Below are 22,658 nucleotides of genomic sequence, written 5' to 3' on the forward strand. Positions count from 1 at the left end.
CCTTATTTTGAATAGAATCTCACAAAGTGCGAGAGGAGACATCTTCCTGGAAAGGGATTCTGGATGAACAAATAACATTTAAGGCTTTTAATAGATTACCTGGCTCATAATCTGTGAGTGAACTGAAGGAGAATGACTGACCCCTCAGAAGCAGCTGCCACGTTACAGTGATACTGACCAAAGTAGTAAAGAAGTAAGGAAGCAAGTCTGAAGAAGGGAAGAGGGAGTTTTCCTAGTACTACTTCCATACCATGTGTTTTTTATGGGGCTGGAGTATGAAAAGGAAGGTTGCAGAATGAGGTGTATCAAAACCATCTGGAACCAACTTGTCCCCATTCCAGGGAACCCTCACCCACAGCTCCAACTTGCTCAGGCAGTAACCGAGATGGAAAAAAATTTTTTTTTAACATTCGGCCCCTTTCTTTATTGTAATAGTTTATCTGGAAGTACACAAAAATTAATAAATTGCTTTTACTATGCAATTCTGAAATATCAGGTCTACTGCCTTCAATAAAAAAAATTAGTAACTACTTTTATGACATTAAGGTCAAGTCATCATTTGTAGACAGAATCAATTGAGACTCTTTGGCACTTACGACTAATCCATTGTAAACAATTATCAATCTTAAAAACACAGCTCCAGTAAACGTGTAATTATACTGGGTACAGATAAGGAAGTACAAGGCCAGTATGATCGCTTATGCCTGTAATCATAGCACTTTGGGAGGCCGAGGCAGGTGGATCATATGAGGCCAGGAGTTCAAGACCAGCCTAACCCACATGGCAAAACCCTGTCTCTACTAAAAATACAAAAAGAAATTAGCCAGCTATGGTGGTGCTTGCCTGTAATCCCAGCTTCTCAGGAGGCTGAGGCATGAGAATCAGAGAATCACTTGAACCCAGGAGACAGTGGTTGCAGTGAGCCAAGACCATGCTACTGCACTCTAGCCTAGGTGACACAGTGAGTGAGAATCTGTCTCAAAAAAAAAAGGAAGTACGAGAAGCTCACTGGCTATGCTAAACCAAATAAATGAAAAGCAGCAAAACTGATTTTTTTTTTTTTTTTTTTTTTTATGAGACAGAGTCTTTGTCTGTCGCCCAGGCTGGAGTGCAATGGTGCGATCTCAGCTTACTGCAACCTCCACCTCCCGGGTTCAAGCCATTCTCCTGCCTCAGCTTCCCTGGTAGCTGAGACTACAGGCATGCACCACCATGCCCAGCTGCTGGGGTTTCACCATGCCGGCCACGCTGGTCTCGAACTCCTGAGATCAAGTGATCCACCCACCTCGGCTTCCCAAAGTGCTGGGATTACAGACATGAGCCACCGCGACTGGCTGCAAAACTAATTTTATACTGTGGGTTTATACAAATAAATAAACAAAATCCTTTCCTTTTTTTCTATATTTTTTCTTACATTTCTTATAAAAATAACAGAATGCTTCATTTTATTCACTTCAATGGGACAAAGTCCTTAGAGAAAGATTGAAAAGAGCTGATAATCAAACTCCCAAATTTTATGCTTATTTCTTTTCTAGTGCTCTCAATTTTCTGACATTTAACACAGGCAGGAAAACGTTCTCGGTAAATTGAGCATTTGAGTCTATAAATGTCTTCAAGCACTCTGGCAAGTTACATATATCCCATTGCTTTTGGTTGCCCATCTCTTCTTTGCTTCAAACCCCCATGCGAGTTTCTTCTTTTTTTCAGGCAGCCCTGTGAATTTTTAGTCTCCATTTTTGGCTTTTACAAACTTGTGGCAGACAACTGCTTTGGCAATTTTTACACCAAGCTCTCGAGTAGCTAGCTAGTTGCTGAGTTCTTCAGCCCTCTCAATATTCCACTCCTCCACAGCCTGCTCTATCCTCTTTTCGAGGCCTTCTCAGTGGTTTTCCTTTTAACAGGGGGGTCAAACCTATCATTGACTCCAACATACTGAGTAAGCTCCTTCCACTGGGCTGCATTTGAGGACTGTTCAATTCCACATATATAAGGGAATTCCAGAAGGACTCTCTTCTTAGGCATTTACATTTGACTCTGCTTCACTTTTTGCTTCATCTGTTGAGAAATCTATGATTTCTGCTTTTCTGTTGCTCCCATCCTCTTTATCTTCCTGTAAGTTAAGCCCAGAGCTCTCCAATGTAGCTTCATCTTCAGAGTTTGACTCAACATCACTTTCATTTAGGCCAGGAGGTACCAGCCCACTCAACATCTTTTCTTCTGTCAGGATGCAGCCGCCCGGCAGCCATCTTAAGACCCTGTCAACCAAAAAATTTTTTAAGAAATAATTTTTGTGTGAAATCATTGTTGTGTATTATTTCAGTGTATTATTTCAGGGTTTTGTATAAAATAATGTGGACATTTTACTTCTATTTCTATGCTCTGGAACAGTTTAAAATGATTGAGTTCTTGCTTGACCATCTTTTTCTTTTTCTTTTCTTTCTTTTCTTTTCTTTTTTTTTTTTTTTTTTTTTTTTTTTTTTTGAGACAGGGTCTCAGTCGCCCAGGCTGGAGTGCAGAGGTGTGATTTTGGCTCACTGCAACCTCTGCCTCCCAGGCTCAAGCAATCCTCTCACCTCAGCTTCCAGAGTAGCTAGGGCTGCAGGTGCACGCCACCATGCCCAGCTAATTTTTGTATTTTCTAACAGATGGAATCGCACTATGTTGCCCAGGCTGATCTCAAACTCCTAGATTCAAGCAATCTGCTGGCCTCAGCCTCTCAAAGTGCTGGGATTATAGGAGTGAGCCACCGCACCTGGCCTATATTTTTCAATTAATTAATTTTGGAGGAGACAAAAAACATTCAAATCATAGCACTCACTATTAAAAAACTGGAAATAAAAACAAATGCCAAACAAACCAGGAAGGATTAATTTATGGCACAGTCAAACAATAGAGTAATGAAAATGAATAAACTCCAACTGCATACCACAGTGTGGATGAATCTTAAAAACACAACGTTGAGGCCAGGCATGGTGACTCATGCCTGTAATCCCAGCATTGTGGGAGGTGAGGCAGGCAGATCACCTAAGGTCAGGAGTTTGAGACCAGCCTGGCCAACATGGTGAAGCCCCATCTCTGCTAAAAATACAAAAATTAACTGGGCGTGGTGGCGCACGCCTGTAATCCCAGCTACCCGGCAGGCTGAAGCAGGAGAATCGCTTGAACCTGGGAGGCAGAGGTTGCAGTGAGCCTAGATTATGCCATTGCATTCCAGCCTGGGCGACAAGAGTGAAACTCCATCTCAAAAAAACAAAACAAAAAACCAATGTTGAGTTTTAACAGCCCAACATGAAAGTATATTTATACTCCAATTCTCTTAATGTACACTCAAAATACAGACCAAACCAAACCATATTGATTAGGAATGAATAATCAGGTGGTAAAAGTACAAAGCAATGCAAGGAAAGACTGAAGTCAGGATAGGGCTATCTCTGTGCAGGGAAGGGACTGAAAGAGAAAGGGGTGGATTGGGAAACGATACAGGGAAACTTCTGGTGATAATGTTCTATTTATCGACTTAAACAGTGTCGCTACGCAAGACTTTGCTTTATGATTGTTCATTATAGTGCTCACTTGCTTATGGTATATGCTTCTCTGTATATGTATTATATTTCACAAAGTTAATAAAGCTTATGCAACAAAGAAAAGGTTCATTACTGAAAACAGACACCAACTCCCAGGGGAAGGAGTACAACGGAGCTGATTTCAAGAGCCTGGACATGAGGCCCTGAAGAGGAGATCTACACTTTCTGGCCCAGAAGAAACCCATATTTCTGCCTCATGAGTATCATCTCGGGGAAGCAGGGGAGTTCTATAGCCTCAATAAAATATCAATGCAAGGACCCGTGTGTGTGTGTGTGTGTGTGTGTGTGTGTGTGTGTGTGTGTTTTGGAACAGAGTCTTGCTTTGTCACCCAGGCTGGAGTGCAGTGGTACGGTCTCGCCTCACTGCAACCTCCACCTTCCGGGTTCAAGCAATTCTCATGCCTCAGCCTCCCGAGTAGCTGGGATTACAGGTGCCTGCCACTGTGCCCAGCTAATTTTTGTATTTTTAGTAGAGATGGGGTTTCGCCATCTTGGCCAGGCTGGCCTCGAACTCCTGACCTCGTGATTCACCTGCCTCAGCTTCCCAAAGTGCTGGGATTACAGGCATGAGCCACCGCACCCGGCCGACCCATTTATTCTTTAAGGATCTAATTCTGCAGGGCATCAGCCAGGCTCAAGATAGAACTGAGGTGAGGCTGTGCAGACTTCAACCCCCAGATCTGTCTGAAAATGCTCAGTTGAGCTCAATCCTGGGTGAAAAATGATACCAGAATCCCAGAGTTCCAGCACAACACAGTGGTGTTTCTTTTGTGATGTCATCAACACCTGCTTCTGACCTCACCCGCCCAGAAGTTTCCAATATCATTCAGTGATAGTGGCGGTGGATGACAATGACCTCCTACCAGCTGTGAATTTCTCGTCTTCCACTAGTACTAGTAAAAGAGATTGCTGCTGGCTAAGACTACCCACCGGTGGGGTCTTGGTGAGTGGGGCCCAGTCTGAGGCCAGGGGTAAGAGAGGGCAGAGGGGCCAGGGTTGCCCCAGAAGAAGGGAAGCCTGGATTCTCTTCTGTGGCAGGGCTGAGTGATCATAGGGCCTGATTCCTCCACTGGGGAATGCCAGCTTCCAAGTAGAGACAGTGCTGTGTGTCTAGACCTAAGCCTGAAGTCTTCTTCTCTCTAGAAATCCACAACCCTGTGTCTGGTCAGGCAGAGGACACTGGAAAAATGGTTTTCCATTCCAATACATTTCCCCATTACTTTCTGCACAGGAAAACAAATTCACTTCTGTCTGGAAAGGCAGATTAGAGCATGTGATAGGAGCTGAGCTCCCAAAATGTATCCACTTTCTTAGAGAGTTTTTATTTGGCTCTTGGGATCAGGGATACCCTAGAGTATGTGGCTTGCCACTTAAAGTATAAATAGTGTCTTGGCTTTGCCTTGAAAATACTGTCCCTGTCAGTGGCATATGTTTATATTCTGGGTCTTGTAGTAAAATCTGTGGTCTGACTCCCATCATCTCCAACCCCATGGCCCCCTGCTTACCCTCTGCCTAGCAACCTCACCCAGCACCAGGCCTTGGGGTAATAGGGACACTGGTGTGTGGCTTTCACTTCCTGCCTTTTCTCTCTCATTTTGATTTTTCCTGAACATCTCACCTGGGTACCACAGAAAACCCATGTACATTTGCGTAGGCTGTGCACAGTTGTGAGGTTTTTTTAATTGTTACTGTTGTTTTTGCAATTGCAAATAATTCTGCAATGAGCATTCTTGTGTGTGTAGGTCTTTGTGAGCTTGAGTGTTTATGATGGAAATTATTTCTAAATAGCAGAGACAAGTTCCCAGGGCCACCATAGGCTCAACAAAACTATGAGGGTTGGGTCCCTGTAGTTGTTCACTGGGCTGGTTTAAGATCTCAGACAATTTCACTGATCAATCAATACAGGCAGTCCAACTTACAACGACTCTACTTACAATTTTTTGACTTTAAAATGGCGCAAAAGCCATATGTATTCAGCAGAGATCATACTTCAAGTATCCATACAACCACTCTTTTTCATTTTCAGTATTCAATAAATAAAATCATCTAACACAAAGCCCATTTTATAATGAAGTGTTGAAATATGCAACATTTTATTATACAATAGGCTTTGTGTTAGGTGATTTTGCCCAACTATAGGCTAATGTCAGTATTCTGAGCACATTTAAGGTAGGTTAAGCTATGATGTTTGGTAGATTAGGTGGTGTGTTAGTCCGTCCTCATCCTGCTGATAAAGACATACCTGAGACTCGATAATTTATAAAGAAAAGAGGTTTAATTGACTCAGTTCCACATGGCTGGGGAGGCTTCAGGAAACTTACAATCACGATGGAAGGGGAAGCAAACACATCTTTCTTCACATGACAGCAGGAAGAGAAGTGCTGAGCAAAAGGGGAAAAGCCCCTCCTGAGTAGTTGGGATTACAGGCGCCCGCCACCACAACTGGCTAATTTTTTGTATTTTTAGCAGAGACGGGGTTTCACCATGTTAGCCAGGAGGGTCTCAATCTCCTGACCTCGTGATCCACCCACCTCAGTCTCCCAAAATGCTGGGATTACAGGCATGAGCCACTGCGCCCGGCCTTTTTTTTTTTTTAATCGTTGTTCTCTCTTCTCTTGCTCTTGACTTTTGCCCTTTTCACTGTGCTTGCTTTCTTATTAGTTGTTTCTCCTTCTAACATGCTCCTGCTCATCTGCTGTGGTTTTGAAAATCAGGAAAGTGGCTTCTCCTTTAGGCTATTGGTTCAGCTGCTGCAACAGAGACCAGACAATAGTGACTTTACAAGGTTATTGCTCTCCCATGAGAAAAATGCAAGGTGGTCAACATTCTAGAGCACTTCTCCAGGTCATCTTGTGACTCAAGTTCTTCCTGCCTTGATGCTTGACTGTCTCTAGGGAGTTGTCCTGGTCAGCATCATCAAAGCTGCCCTCCCCTCCACCCCATGTCCACATCCCAGTCAGGAAAGAGGAAGTAGAGAACAGCCAGCTTCCTTTTAAGGATGTGGCCCAGAAATTAAACCTATTACTTCCACTCATATCTCACTGGCTAGGACTTAGTTCATACTTCCACCTGGCTGCGAGGGGTTCTGGGATATATGGTCTCTAGTAGGAGAGCCATAAATCCAGGTTTTAATCTTGGGAGCTCTACTGCAAAAAGGAAGAGGGAAAGAAAAGGGGCTCTTAGCAGTCTCTGCCACACTGGATCTATTGAAATTTTGTGTGGAGTAAATAAAGGTGGGCACCAATTGAAGACACAAGGTGATCTGCAGAAAAAGCCCCTCCCCTCCTCTCCTCTTCCCTCCCCTCCCCTCCTCTTCCCTCCCCTCCCCTCCTCTTCCCTCCCCTCCTCTTCCCTCCCCTCCTCTTCCCTCCCCTCCTCTTCCCTCCCCTCCTCTTCCCTCCCCTCCTCTTCCCTCCCCTCCTCTTCCCTCCCCTGCCCTTCCCTCCCCTCCTCTCCTCTCCTTTCTGATGTAGATCTCTCTACATTGCCCAGGCTGGTCTCAACCTCCTGGCCTCGAGAAATCCTCCTGCCTCAGCCTCCCGAGTAGCTGGGATTACAGGTGTGAGCCACCACACTTGGCTTCCATCCCCCTTTTCTGTACCTCTCTCTCTATTTTTTTTTTCTTTTGAGACGGAGTCTCGCTCTGTCACCCAGGCTGGAGTGCAGTGGTGCCATCTCAGCTCACTGTAAGGGTTACTCAGAGTCCTTTTATTTCTTTTATATTGTTCTGGATTATGTTCCCAGACCAGACATTGGAGGTTAACAATGCAGTCATGAAGACAATAACAGGCATAATCTTTCAGATTTGACAACTCTGGCCAAAGGCACTCCCACCCCAATCCACAAGTGAGAGCATGATAAGTGTTTTCAGTGTCACAGACCAGAAGGGCCTTTCTTTTGAAAGCCTCAGTTATTCATACCCATACACCTTTACTGAGAACCTTCTACAAGCTGACACTCATCTAGGTGGTTGGTTGGGACATTGGGGTCATCTCTTTCCCCACCACACAGCCCACCTGGCATCTCCATGGGTTCTCCTCCTTCCATGGGTTCTCCTCCCTTCCTTCCCTTCCCTCCCTCCCTCCCTCCCTCCCTTCCTTCCCTTCCCCTTCCTTCCTTCTTTCCTTCCTTCCTTCCTTCCTTCCTTTCTTTCTTTCTTTGTTTTTCTTTCTTTCCCCTCTCCTCTCTTCCCCTCCCCTCCCCTCCCCTTCCCTCTCCTGCCCTCCCCTCCCCACCTCTCCTCTCCGATGTAGGTCTCTCTATATTGCCCAGGCTGATCTCAACCTCCTGGCCTCAAGAAGTCCTCCTGCCTCAGCCTCCCAAGTAGCTGGGATTACGGGTGTGAGCCACCACACCTGGCTTCCGTCCCCCTTTACTGTATCTTTCTTTTTTTTTCAAGACGGAGTCTCACTCTGTTGCCCAGCTGGAGTGCAGTGGTATGATCTCAGCTCGCTGCAACCTCCGTCTCCTGGGTTCAAGTGATTCTTCTGCCTCAGCCTCCCAAGTAGCTGGGATTGCAGGTGCCCGCCACCACGCCCAACTAATTTTTGTATTTTTGGTTGAGACTGGGTTTCATCACATTGGCCAGGCTGGTCTCGAACTCCCAACCTCAAGTCATCTGCCCGCCTCAGCCTCCCAAACTGTTAGGATTACAGGCGTGAGCCACCACACCTGGCCTCTCTTTACGGCATGACCTTGATGCTTATCAGGTTTCTCCTCTAGGAGGTGGAGTGGGTTGGATATGAGCTTACAACAGCTTCTGTGATGATGAAGCAGAGAAGGAAAAGACGAACTGCTTTTGTTGAGAATTTATGCTGTCCCACCAGACTGTGAATAGCATAACTACAGCAACAACAATGAATATTTGCAGAGCATTTATTTTGTATATGGTATTTCATTTAATCCTCACAATCACCCTTTAAGCTTATGATTATTGTTTTCCCCCATTTTCCATATGCCAAAAAAAAAAAAAAAGCACAGAGAGGTTAAGTCCCACATTTAGGTGGCCCATCTGGGACTGAAATGCAGGCTGCTAGCATTCCCAGCACTATTCTTGTATTGATCTGGTTTGTCTTTGTACCCACTGGTCTTTATCCTAGACGAGAATAAAGGTGTCAGAGCAGAGGGGTGTGAGACCCCAACTAGCCCAGCCCTCTCAGAATTACAGATGAGAGGGAAAAACAAACAGAGATCAAGTGAGCTACCCAAGGTTGCACAGCATGATAGCCGCTAAGCAAGGGCTGGAACCTAGACCCTGATGCCCTGTTGCCACTGCAGAATACGTGTTCAAAAGTCTTCCCGTCCCGTGAATGAAAAAGATAATAAGTGGGCCGGCGCGGTGGCTCACACCTGTAATCCCAGCACTTTGGGAGGCTGAGGTGGGCGAATCACGAGGTCAGGAGATTGAGACAATTCTGGCTAACGCGGTGAAACCCCGTCTCTACTAAAAAATACACACACACAAAAAAATTATCCGGGCGTGGTGGCGGGAGCTTGTAGTCCCAGCTACTCGGGAGTCTGAGGCAGGAGAATGGCGTGAACCCGGGAGGCGGAGCTTGCAGTGAGCCGAGATCACACCACTGCACTCCAGCCTGGGCGAGTGAGTGGATAATGGATAGACTTCGACAGAGTCTGTCTATGTGGCTCACCCTTGGGTCTTCGTGGGGTGGTTGGGTCATGAGAACCAGGGGGTCAGGGGAAGAGGGAGATGACTAGAGTGCGCCAGCCTGACACGGTTGTGTGGAAGGGGGTGCTGTGCTGCTGGTTATGGGGAAATCAACCCATGAAAGCATAACCAGCCTTTGACCCCCTCCTCTGGCACCCCATGACCTTGTGTTCACAGGGCTTCCTCTATGGCATTCTTATCATATTGTTAACAGCCCTAACTGGTGAAAGGGAGTCACTTTCAGAGAGCATTGGGCAGTGGCTCCTTTCCCATCAGCTATTGTACTGCAAGTGCCAGATAATGTCGATGACATAAATATGCCTAGGCCCCTGCCTGGGAGGGAGAGGCTGTTTACTACTGCCCCTTGTTTTGCACACTGATCTTTGGGGGTTGCAAACACTGGCACCTGTCCTCAGGGTCAAAACCAGTGTCTATAGCAGAGTGGGCAGGACTTTGATGAAACTCTGATACCTGCAGGAGTGTGGCCCACCGCAAACCGGAAATGACCCAGCTCACTCCCTTGGCCCTCCCTGGTGGGGCTGTGGCCAATTGTAGATCACTCCTTTGCTGGAGAAGGAGTCTGGGTAGCAGCTGGGTACCAGCCACTAGGCTGGTGCCAGGACCTGGTCCTTGGGCGGGGCAGAGGGCTATCTTTGTGGGAGTGGAGTGGCTTTTCTTGCTTCTGGCTGATGGGACTAAGGAGACTGGGAAAGGCGACATGCCTCAGGGAGGGCGAGGGGAGGTGGCAAAGGAGCTGCCAAGGCCCAGTGCATCAGGGGAGCTGGAGCAAGCTGGAACCAGGGACCGGCAGCCTTGTGCGTTTGAGATAGTAATTTGCAGATGGTTCCTGGTAGCGACAGGGTCTCTGAGGCGGAGCCTGGGTCTTCGCGTAGGATCTGCCAGCCTGGGTTCCCCGGCAGGTCAGAGCAGCTTTGGGGCGGGGCCAAGGTTGGCCCCTGCTTGGGAGGAGCCGGGATGCCTCTCTCACAGTGATGCAGAGAGGAATTTGCTGACAGTCCCTTGCCAGGTGGGGCTGGCTTCGCCCAGCCGGCGAGGAGGAGGACCCGCTGGCAGTCTCCTCCCAGGTGGGGAGCGTGGAGCCTGTCACTGCAGCCTGGCGGCCTGAGCGCCGAGCCTGGGGCTGGGGCCGCGGTGCTGAGGACGCAAATGTGGTGAGCACGCGACGCGGGTGCGGTGACCGGGGCTGCTCGGGCCGGGAAGAAGGGGCGCCGGACCCAGGTCCCGCACGGGGAGGGGGCGGGGAAGGATTGCTTGTTTCTGTGCTTTCTGAGACCTTGCATTGGGAGGGATGGGGGTAGGGGAGACTGCGCCACAGTCCCTTGCCACGCTGGCTGTCTCTAGCTTGTACCCAGGAAAGGGTGGCCTGAGCCGCCCACCCGGGAGGGCGTGGCTTTAGTAGGCCGGTCTTCACTGGGTTGGGGGAACGGAGGTGGGTAGGAGGTTTGCTTGGGGGGGTCCCCGGCCTCCTGCCTGACAGCCAGGTGGGAGTTACCGCTCGGGGCTACCCTCTCCCCCACCCAGGGATTCCCCAGGGCTCTGCCGCCCACTCTCTGGGCTGGGACGGGAGGGGGCAGTCTGCTCCGCCGTTATGGGTTATGACAACGTCACTGCTGCGCTGCTGCCTGGCGGGCTGGACTCCTGGGCCCCCAGGGGAACAATGCCACCCTTTCCCCATGTGTTTCCAAAGAAAGGCTCTTGCCTCCCTACTCGCCCTGGCCTTGAGAGAGAAACGTTGTGTTTGGATGAAGGCCCTGGGGAAACTGAGGCCCAGGGGTGCTGTGGCTTGACCAAGGTCACTGAGCAGGCCCTACAGAGCTGGCCTCCCAGGCACTGCCTTCACCGAATGCCCTCTGGAGGGGCAGGGGCCCTTCTTCCTCTCTAGACCCCAGGACCTCCCCCCACCCCAGCACCCCATTTCCTCATCCCTGAGAATGCAGGGAGTTGCAACTTCTGCATGGGGCTCCAGGGTATCATGGGTGTAAGCAGCAATTAGATTGTCTGGGGACAGGAGAAAATTGCTCATGAAAAACACTTAAGTGAGCAGAGGGGGTGTGAGCGTGTGCTGTTCTTGTGGGTTCAAGGAAAGAATGAGAGTTGGCTTTGAGGAGAGGAAGGCCCGTGCTGATGGGAATGAGGAGATGAACTTTCTCCTTCAACAGCCTGCAACGCTCCAGGAAGATGTGTTTTCCCTCAAGAAAGGGTCCATCTCTTAGCACCACCCTCTGTTATCACCTCATCCTTGTTCTCTCTCCGGCCCCTGTCCCTGGGAGAAATGGGCTACATTCCATCTATTGCCCTTAGAAGTGAACTTTCCCCTTAGAAGTGAATTCACCTCGTTCTTCTCCCTGGGACAGATGACCTTCCCTGGAGGGAAACTGAGGCAAGGAGAGAGCGACATTTTAGAGCCAGAGCCAGATGAGGAAACTGAGGCACAGAGGGTGGAGTGAGTTCTCCAGGTATCTTACCTACATGCAGGTCTTCTGACTCCCCAACCACCAAAGGGCAGACTGGAGGGGCCTCTTCCTGTCTTCTCTTCGCACCCCACAGTCCCAGCGCTGAGAAGCTGAGGCTGCAAGGGCCTCCTGATGGGTGTGGAGGATGTCGGTGACAGGGAACAGCACCAGCATTTTCTCCTCCTTTAAGATATGTTTTCTAGTTTCTTGGGAAGGAAGCAGCTTGAAGAAGGGAAGTGAAGTCTCTTGGTTACCTTCCCATCATGCCCCCACAGGGATACACAATTTCTGTGGGCCTATCGGAGCCAAAAGCAGGCATCCCTCCTGCCCGAGTGCCAGCAGCTGTGAGCATAGCCAGGGAGTGGGGATCCACAGGTAGAGGGACTTCAGTTATCTCCCTGACAGCATCTCCAGATCGGGGGTTTGGGCCAGCACCGGTTTACTCCAAGTGAAAGGAGTTGCCATGTGCCTGGCTCATGAATTGCTCCTTTTCAGACACCCTCTGAGCACAGAACCCCTGACGCTGGCCCCTGCTGGCTTCACAGGAGCCTTGGGTTGCATGATGACCACCAGGAGCTGCTGGGGTGACCTGTGGGAAGGGATGGGGTTCCCAGTAAACCAGATGAGAACTAGCTGCTTGTGGGGTGACAATATAGCACCAGAGAGGAGAGGGCCCACCATACTGGAGGGAAACCACATGGTATGTGTCCCTCCCAGCTAGCAGAGAAAGGATCAGGCCTCAGAGAGGCCCCGTGGTGAGAACCAGACTTAAAGAGCAGAGAGCTGGACTGAGTGCCTCTATCGGCAGGCACTCTGCCCTCAGCTTCTCTACCTGATAGCTAGGCATGAAAACACCTTCTCCAGATGGGTGGGAGGGCTTTGGAAACTTGTCAAGTGTTTATTACAAATGGGAAGTATTATTCCTGGAGTCTCTGGTCTAGGTGGAAGCCATCTGTTTCCTGCCTTGATGGGGGAAACATGGTCATTTCTTCTTCAGAGGATGCTCTCTCCCTCTGCGGCCAGCCTAGGGCATCCTTCTAGGCTGGGAAGGCAGGTCAGCCCTCCCCAGCCCGCTTCAAGTTGTGCTTGGGCCCTTGAGGAGTTTCATCCCCTCCATCCCCAGCTGACCATTATATTTAACATATTTAACAGGATGTTCACCCCCAAAAATGCGGGTGTCTAGTGGCACCGTGGAGCTTCCTACAGGCCTGTACCCTCCCCACTGCCTCAACTCTCGAATTCCACAACCTCTGCTCTGATTCTTCCTGGGAAGAGGCGGGTGGAAGAACCATAAAGATAATGGGTGTAAAGTGCTGGGAGCTGTTTGCACAGAGCGTCCAGTTTGCAGGAACCCACGTGGTGCTCAGGCCATGGGCAGGCTCACACTGGGAAAGGCTGTAATGAAAGTGCTCAGAGGAAGTGCTCAGCTTCCAGTGAGATCAGCAGCTTTTAGTGCCCTGTTTTGCCTGAGGTAGGGCCCCAATGCTCACTCTTCTTTCCTCTCGTGGGAGAGCAGTGGTTTTCACAGCTTACACATCAGCATGGGTGGTGTAAATGGAACTCCACATTCTTGCCCATGAGTTGGCTGGTGCAACTCCTGCAAGGTAGGGTTACAGGAGGAGCTGAGATGAGAACGTGGGCAGCTCACGAAGTATGGTGTGTCCTTGCTCTAGATCTGTCTGCATTGCTTAGGCCCAACTGAGGGTGGCTCTTAAGAAGAACAACGTGTGGCCAGGACTCCATGTTCTGTGTTTCTAGGGCAGGATATGTACTCAAGCTGCCACATTCCTTGCCAACACCCCTGGGACTGGTGCTGAGACATGCAGAGGCAGAGTGGGCGGGGAAGGGGCGCCTCATTGTCACCTCCTGCCTCCTTCTAGTCATTAGTAATGCTCCCCAAAGGGAAACCGAAGCATAGACCTGCTTAGAAAGCTAGGACTAGGACCCAAGTGTCCTGGGCTCCCACCTTCTGCTTTTCCCAGCCTTTCACTCTGCCGTTTGACACGAGCACCCTCAAGATGAGATGGGAAGAGCTGGGCTGGAGGTGAGTGAGTCATGCCCAGCCCTGTGCCTGTAGACCTTCATTCCTGCCAAGCCAGGGCCTCTGGTGTCCTTAGAGGATCAGAGGCAGAAAGACCAGCTTCCAACAGGAAACCAAACTGTCCCCTCCCCATTACTGAGTGGCCTGGCCAAGGAAGGTCCTGGAGGCAGAAGCCTTCTCCTCACTCTGGCTGAGTCTTCTCAGAGTTGTGCCCAGCAAGGTGCATGCTGGCCTCAGGCCATCGAGTCCCAGCAGAAGAGCAAGTGACCCTAAGGTCTTTGGAGAGATAGGTGGGCAAGATGGAGCTGTGGCCAGTCCGCTGGGATACAGCTGTCCGTTGGGTTTTGGGTGTTGAGGACTCATTGCCTTAGGGTGTCTGAGTGGCAGTGATTTGGCCATAGGGTAGAAACACTATAGAGGGCAATGGAACATGCACCCAGGGCCCTGTGGGGAAATCAATCCTGCTTTGATGGGGGACATGGAAGCACAGAGGACCTGTCATACATGGACACGCTGCCTGGGGGAGTACTTGGGAGCTGCGTTCCCACCTATTTCATTACCTGCTCACTTCACTTCCGTGAGTCTTCCATTTGCAACATGGTGAAGCAATCCCCTCCACACAGAGCCACTGGAAGGATGAATGGGAGGAAGCAGAAAGGTGCCCAGCTTGGGGCCTGGTGACCAGGAGTCCCCTTCTTTCCATTTGCTCGTCCCTCTGCTTGCTGAGTGGCCAGCTGTCCAGGGACCCCTGGGATGGCGACCATGTTTTGTTGTTGTTGTTGTTGTTTTTGAAACAGAGTCTCGTTCTGTTGCCCACTCTGGAGTGCAGTGGCACTATCTCGGCTCACTGCAACCTCTGCCTCCCAGGTTCAAGCGATTCTCCTGCCTCAGCCTCCCGAGTAGCTGGGATTACAGGCGTGCGCCAACACGTCGGCTAATTTCTTTGTGTTTTTGGTAGAGACAGGGTTTCGCCATGTTGGCCAGGCTAGTCTCAAACTCCTGACCTCAGGTGATCCACTCATCTCAGCCTCCCAAAGTGCTGGGATTACAGGAGTGAGCCAATGTGCCCAGCCAGACCATGCTTTTTTGATGACACCAAACAATGTTCAAGAATGGCTGACCAACAATGTCGACTGCTCCAGGCACTGTTAGAACTGAACTGTCACCTTCAAAAATGCTTCAGGCCATGCATGGTGGCTCATGCCTATAATCCCAGCACTTTGGGGGGCCTAGGAGGGAGGATTGCTTGAGCCCAGGAGTTCAAGACCAGCCTGGGCAACATAGAAAGACCTTGTCTCTACAAAAAAGTGAAAAAATTAGCCAGGCCTGTAGTCCCAGCTACTCAGAAGGCTGAGGTGGGAGGATCACTTGAGGCCAGGAGGTTTAGTCTGCAGTGAGCTGTGATTGCACCACTGCACTCCAGCCCAGACGACAGAGCAAGACCTTGTCTCAAAAAACAAAACAAAATAAAAAATCAAAAAGGCTTCTCACATCCCTGAGGACCTGGCAGAGGGGGAATCTTCTCAGAACCAAAGGGGTGTGTGTGTGTGTGTGTGTGTCTGTGTGTGTCTGTGTGTGTCTGTGTGTGTCTGTGTGGTGTGGGCAGGGAGTGTCCTTTCATACAATGAACAAGCTGTTGCTGGACCAGGGATCCTTCCTTGGCTGGCGCCTCATGTGCCCAGGCGTGTCAACTAGGCCTGGCTTGGGGAGACCTTCTCAGGCAGCAGAAGAACAACAGCCTGAACGATAAGCCTGGCTTGAGGCCCTGGAGCCACTCAACAGCCTCACATTCTCTGTCATTACTCTTTAATCCTCTCCACGCCTTGGGAGAGAAAGCAAGTCTGAGTCACCCGCTCAATAGATAAGAAAGCTGTGGCTTGAGAGGTTGTGACAGCTGCAACCACACTCACACACCAAAGCAGCAGAACCCAAACTGGGGCCATGGCCAGTCTGTGTCCAGGGGAGCCACCTGTGTGCCGTCCTCCCAAGCACAGCTGACACATCCTGAGCTCACCTCTTACTGCTGGGGCTGGTGGTTTTGCTGAAGTTGCTTGAGACGAAAAGACTTGGAAGAGAAGGTCGTGCGTTTCTCCCCTTCCCCTCCACTCTGGGCAGGGCGCCCAGAACCAGATTCTGCTGAAGGACATCTCGAGTCACGGGAGCAGGGAAGGTAGAAGGCTAGGATTCCCACCCCGCCCCCACCCAGGTTCCGAGGGGCTGAGCCGAGGCAAAGGAAGGGGACTCGGCAAGGCCAGGCACAGGCTCCACACTCCATGGAGGGGCTTCTTGGGGCCCTGGCCCAGGCACATACATGCAGCTTGTGCTGCATGGAGCAGCCAGGGAGGAAGGGACAGGAAGCCCCTGGCCTGGGTCACAGAGCTGCCAAGTGGAGGAGCAGAAGGAGCCCCAGTCCCAGCACCCTCCTGTGTGGCTGGGGAGGGAACCCAGACCATCGCAGCCCTGATCTGTTCCCAGAGACAGAGGAAGGGAAGTGAGTGGGAAGAGCAGGCTTTCTGACCCAGCCCTATCCCAGGGCCTGGTGTCCCCGTGACTCTGCTTGCTTCCCCTGGGAGTTACCTTTGAACCCAGCTCTGACCCAGAGCCTGCCATTGAAGGCTCATCTTGGAGTAAGCCCAACCCATCTTCTCCAGTGAGGCTCCCTTCCCACATGCTCTGTTCCCACTCAGGGGTTATTTGTGTGTGGGGCGGGGGGATGTGTCAGATGCCCTTGAAGTTTTTGCAAAATACACATGCCTGGCTTTTCTGCCCCATCTCACCCCAGCTCGGCTAAGAACCATTGCTCTGGCAAATCAAACGTGCCCTGGACTGTCTGAGCCACTGCCTCTCCCCATCCCAGTCCTGGTCCTTATCCCTATCCTCATCTGTTCATCTTCCTGTCCGTCAAAGCCCAATTCAAATGCTACCTCCTTGATGAAGCCCTCCCTGGATCTCAGCCAGATGAGATCTTAACAGCCTTGAATGCCCTTAACACTTTGAGTCTATCTCTTCTGCTAGAAAGGACTTCATCCTTTCACTTTTCAAGTGTTCATTGAGTGCCAGTCACACACAGGTCCTCCAGTAGTTCATGGGGAACGGTGTGGGTAAACAAGGAAATGGCTTAATGACAATAGCTTGAGAAAAATAATAACATTCTGTGAAAATAGCAATACAAAGCTCCATGAGACATTCTGGCAAGAATGCTAGTAAAGCCGAATGTGTATATGCTTTATGACCAACGATTTCACATCTAGGTATACATTACCTAGAGAAACTCACACATGTGCATAAGGAAACAGCTCCAAGGGTATCTAGGGCAGCAATGCTTGAAATGCAAAAAAGAGGTCTTGGCTGGACTCTGTGGTTCACGCCTGTAATCCCAGCACTTTGGAGGCCCAGGTGGGAGGATTGCTTGAGCCCAGGAGTTTAAGACCAGCCTGGGCAACATAGCAAGACCCTGTATCTACTAAGAAAAAAAAATAGCCAAGTGGGGTGGTGTGTACCTGTAGACCCAGCTACTTGGGAGGCTGAGGTGGGAGAATTGCTTGAGCCCAGGAGTTTGAGGTTTCAGTGAGCTATGATTGTGCCACTGCACTATAGCCTGGGCAACCAAACAGAAAAAAAAAGACAGACCTCAACCTCAATATCTGCAATAATAGAATAATGAATAAAACTATGATACTGTGCAGCAGTTAAACTATGTGTAACTGGGGAGTTTTATTTTTTTATAAATTATACCTTAGCAAAGTTGATATATATGTACATACACATATGGATACATCCTGTATTAACATGAATAAATTTCAAAAAGAATGTTGCAAAAAAAGGAAATTGCAAAATAATGCCATTAGTGAAACTTTAATTTTCTTTTTCTTTTTCTTTTTTTTTTTTTTTGAGGCAGGGTCTTGCTCTGTTGCCCAGGCTAGAGTGGAGTGGTGCGATCTTGACTCATTGCTGCCTCCACTTTTCAGGCTCAAGCGATCGTTCCACCTCAGCCTCCTGAGTAGCTGGGACTATAGATGCACACCACCACACCCAGCTAATTTTTTTTTGTATTTTTTGTATTTTTTGTAGAGATGGGGTTTTGCTATGTTTCCCAACCTGGTCACAAATTCCTGGGCTCAAGTGATCCACCCATGTGGGCCTCCAAACGTGCTGGGATTACAGGTGTGAGCTACTGTGCCTGGCTGAAAATTTAATTTTCGCAAAAAACACAAAACTGTACTAGCTATGATTTATGGATTTACTAATTTCTGTTGCAATGCCTACCAAGATCATGTGTGTAGTGCCTTGGAGAGAGTAGGAGCTGAGACTGAAAGGGGAAAAGGAAGGACTTCTAACTTGTCAGTAACACTTCATTTAACAAAGAACAGCTGAAGCAAAAATGACGGAATGTTTACATTTGTTAATTCAGTTGGTTTAAATGAATTGTTCAAAGTTGAAGAAAAGTAATCTGAGATGTCTATGGAAAGGTGCTGACATCTCCCTGGGGAGTCAGGAAAGGGTCCAAGAGGAGGTGACGGCTGGGTGTGAAGGACTCAGGGAACTGGCAGGTTTCACTGGGGTGGGGGAGTTGGGAAAAGCAGCCGTGGGTGCTTAAAGCCAGGGAATACCTGTGCCGGCTCTTTGCACGTCTGAAATGTTTGTTGACTGACTTTGTATCAAGCTGTCCCTCTGCTGCCCTCTCATCCCCTTCTCTGATTTCAGCTCTTCTATTTCTGAGTTGTGTACATAGTAAATAGGGTCCTGGGGGGAAAATCATGTGTCATTTTATGATTTTTTAGAGATGAGATAATCTAATAGGGGTTAGGAGAGGATTAGAGGCAAATATACAAAATTGAACATTAAAATGGGGAAATAGTCACTGATACAGAGAAAATAGAATTATTATTATTATTATTATTATTATTATTATTATTGGTACTGTGTTTGGCCATATGTAAATCCAGTTGAAAACTAGCTGAAACTGATGATTTTTTGGGAAAATGTAAATCATCAGTTTGACATCAGGAGAGGTAGAAAATCCCAACAGACCAATAATCACTGAAGAAACTGAGTTTTCATAAAATTCTCCTCCAAAAAAACTAAGGTTCAGATCACTTCTAGTTTCTATCAAACCTCCAAGGCACAGATAATGCCAATGTTATTTAAACTGCACCAACTACACCAAATCACAGAGAAAGAGAGATTCTAAATTATTCTATGAAGCACGAACAACATGGATACCAAACCTTGACAAAGATAGCACAAAAAGAGAAAAATAACTAAAAAATCTTATGAATAGTGGTGCAAAATTCATAAATAGCAATAAATGGACTCACAGCATTATGTTACAAAAATGAACATACCACAAGCAAGTGGGGCTGTATTCCAGAAATATAAATTCCATAGTAGAAAAACTATTAATGTAATTGAACAAACTAATAGCTCAAAAGAAATAAAAAATCATACAAGGAACTTCATAAGTGCTAAAAATGTCTAAAATGCATTTGATAAAATTCAACATGTCTCTGATTTTAACTCTTACTTCATAGGAATAGATGGATATTGCTTAACATGATTTTGTGTATGCCTATGTGTGCTTGTGTGTGTATTCAGACATAAACACACACAAGGAAAGAATGATCACGACTGTAATTCTTTAATACCACTCTAGAGGTACAAGCCAACACAAATTTTGAAAATGTAAGTTATAAAAGTGCTAAATTTATCAAAATTGTAGACGGTAAGATTGCCAACCTGGAGAAAAAAGAACAAGATTGTCAACTGAAAAAAAATTAGAAATAATAAAAGAATATACCAACATGATTGGTAATAACTATTAGAAGCAAAAATATATAGCTTGTTTGTATATAAACAGACTTTAACCTTTTAAATATAATGGAAGAAATTGAAAATATCAGTAAAAGGGCTAAAATAACCAGTACTAAGTCTAACCAGAGGTGGCAGGAGCAGCTCTTAAGACTACTTCATTCTTGATTCCCTGGCACTTGGAATAGGGCCTGACACATAGTAGTAGATATTTGTCAAATGATGGAACGGCTTCACAGACTGATAAACAAAGCACACCTAATATGCAATAATAATAATAGTAAACACCACCATATAGTAGTTCCTCTGTGTGGCCACTGTCCTATTCTTTACCTGTAGCCTAAGGTGTGAGCTATCCTGGAGAATGTTCCGTATGTGCTTGAGATAATGTATATTCTGCTGCTGTTTGGAGGAGTTTTTGCATATGTCTATTAGGTCCAATTGGTCTATAGTGTTGCTCAAGTTCTCCATTTTCTTTTCTTTTCTTTCTTTTCTTTTTTCTTTTTCTTTTTCTTTTTCTTTTTCTTTTTTTTTTTTTGAGACAGAGTTTCGCTCTTATTGCCCAGGCTGGAGTGCAATGGTGCAATCTCGGCTCTCCACAACCTCCACCTCCTAGGTTCAAGCATTTCTCCTGCCTCAGCCTCCCAAGTAGCTGGGATCACAGGCATGCGCCACCAAGCCTGGCTAATTTTGCATTTTTAGTAGAGATGGGGTTTCTCCATGTTGGTCAGGCTGGTCTCGAACTCCCGACCTCAGGTGATCCGCCTGCCTCGGCCTCCCAAAGTGCCGGGATTACAGGCATGAGCCACCGCGCCTGGCCTACTTCTCCCTTTTCTTAGTGATCTTCTGTCTATTCTATCCATTATTGAAAGGAGTACTGAAATCTCCAATTATTATTGTGGTGTTGTCTATTTCTCCCTTCAGTTTTGTCAATATTTCTTCATATATTTGGGTGCTCTGCTGTTAGGTGCATATGTATTTATAGTTGTTATATCTTCCTGGTGAATTGACTCTTTATCATTATGTAATAGCCTCCTTTGTCTTTTGTGGCAGCTTTTGACTGTATAAATACAGCCATCCTTGCTCTCTTTTGGTTACCATTTGCATGGAATGACTTTTTCCATCCTTTCACTTTCCACCTATGTGAGCCTTTACATCTAAGGTTCAGCCTCTTGTGGGTACCATAGATTAGTTGCATCTTTCTACACCCTTTACCTGTAATAACTCATTTAATCCTCACAATAACTCCATGCAGATGGCGTTATTGTTACCTCCATTTTTAGATGAGGAACCTGAGGCACAGAAAGGGTAGGCAACTTATCCTAGGTCCAGTAGAGTGGAAATTTGAACCAAGCACTTGACTCTGAGTTTATGCTCTTTGTATCCATCCTCCTACATAGTCAAATTGGAATTTTGAATTTAGAGGGAGGATTGTTGGGTAGGGGAGCAGGAAATGGATTATTCAAACATGACTTTAGGACAACTGTGTAGCCCTTTGAAAAAAATAATAAAGTTGGGCCCTACCACAATCCCTACATCAAAATAAATTCTAGAGGGGGCAAAGATATTTTAAAAAGAAAGAAGAAAGCCAGGGGTGGTGGTGCGTGCCTGTAGTTGCAGCTACTCGGGAGGCTGAGGCAGGAGAGTCACTTGAGCCCAGGAGTTCAAGGCTGCAGTGAGCTATGATTGTGTCACATAAGTACTCCAGCCTGGGCAACAGAGTGAGACCCTGCTTCAAGAAAGAATAAGGCAAAGACGAAGGAGAAGAAGAGGAGGAAGAGGAAGAAGAAGAAGAGGAGGAGGAGGAGGAGGAAGGAGAACAACAACAACAACAACAGGAGGAAGGAGAAGAAGAAAAGGAGGAAGAAACCTTTAAGAATACAAGTTGAAAATATGGGCAAATACTTTCATGATTCTCAAATGGGAAAGGCTTTTTAAGCAAGTCCAAAGGATGCCATAAATAAACTCAAAAAGAGATGAATGACAATTTGCAATACACATGACAAGAAGTAAGTTGCCTTAATTTAGAAAAACTTCTTTAAAAATCAATAAGAAATTAGAAAGGATGGACACAGACAAGTCACAGAAAAATAAGTGCAAAGGCTATTCAGTCAATAAACAGGAAAATACGTCTGTCTTTTTTGACAACCAAATTGCAAATTGAAACAAGATACCATTTTTAAACTCACTGTAAAAATCCAACAATCTGATAATGCACACTTGTGAGGGTATGAGTTGCTGGGGCAGAGCAAACTGGTTCACCCTCATTGGAGGACAATTTGGCAATATCTATCAGAATGTTAGGTTCACATAAGTTTTGACCCAGGGATATCCTCTAGCTGGCCTCATATATGTGCACAAAGATATAAAGTCAAAGATGTAGGCTGGGCACGGTGGCTCATGGTTGTAATCCCAGCACTTTGGGAGGCTAAGGCAGGCGCATCACCTGAGCCCAGGAGTTTGAGACCAGCCTAGGCAACAAAGTGAGACTTCATCTCTACAAAAATTAAAAAAAAATTTAAGCCTGGTGAGGTGGCTCACGCCTGTAATCCCAGCACTTTGGGAGGTCGAGGTGGGCGGATCACCTGAGGTTGGGAGTTTCAGAGCAGCCTGACCAACATGGAGAAACCCCGTCTCTGTTAAAAATACAAAATTAGCCGGGTGTGGTGACGCATGCCTGTAATCCCAGCTACTCGGGAGGCTGAGGCAGGAGAATCCCTTGAACCCGGGAGGCAGAAGTTGCAGTAAGCCGAGATTGCGCCACTGCACTCCAGCCTGAGCAACAAGAGCGAAACTCCGTCTCAACAACAACAAAAAAATTAGCCGGGCGTGGTAGTGGGCACCTGTGGTTCTAGCTACTTGAGAGATGGAGGTGGAAAGATCGCCTGAGCCCAGGAAGTTGAGCTACTGTGAGCTGGGATCGTACCACTGCACTCCAGCCTGGGCAACAGAGTATGACGCTGTCTCAAAACAAATAAACAAGAATAAACAAAGATATTCATTACAGAGTATGATGCTGTCTCAAAACAAACAAACGAGAAAAAACAAAGATGTTCATTACAGCTTTGCTTGTGCAGCAAAAAATG

General features: G+C 47.6%; 1 protein-coding gene and 1 pseudogene across 6 annotated transcripts in view; one reads left to right on the top strand and one right to left on the bottom strand.

The window, feature by feature from the left end:
* Positions 1–1,530: 1,530 nt before the first annotated feature.
* On the bottom strand, positions 1,531–2,248 carry LOC112205392 (protein FAM204A-like; annotated as a pseudogene).
* A 2,114-nt stretch (positions 2,249–4,362) lies between these two features.
* TMEM63C (transmembrane protein 63C) overlaps positions 4,363–22,658 on the top strand; it is an 83,535-nt gene continuing 65,239 nt past the window's right edge. For 3 of the 6 annotated variants that reach the window (XM_016926482.4, XM_063793803.1, XM_054666172.2), the window contains exon 1: positions 4,363–4,527. The gene's annotated coding sequence lies outside the window, so the exon portion shown is untranslated. Of the gene's footprint in view, positions 4,528–10,331; positions 10,422–22,658 lie in introns of those variants that run through there. The other 3 variants (XM_054666171.2, XM_016926488.3, XM_016926485.3) reach the window with 3 other exon arrangements.

This window comes from Pan troglodytes, chromosome 15 (genome assembly GCF_028858775.2).
Source record: "Pan troglodytes isolate AG18354 chromosome 15, NHGRI_mPanTro3-v2.0_pri, whole genome shotgun sequence".
Lineage (NCBI taxonomy): Eukaryota > Metazoa > Chordata > Mammalia > Primates > Hominidae > Pan > Pan troglodytes.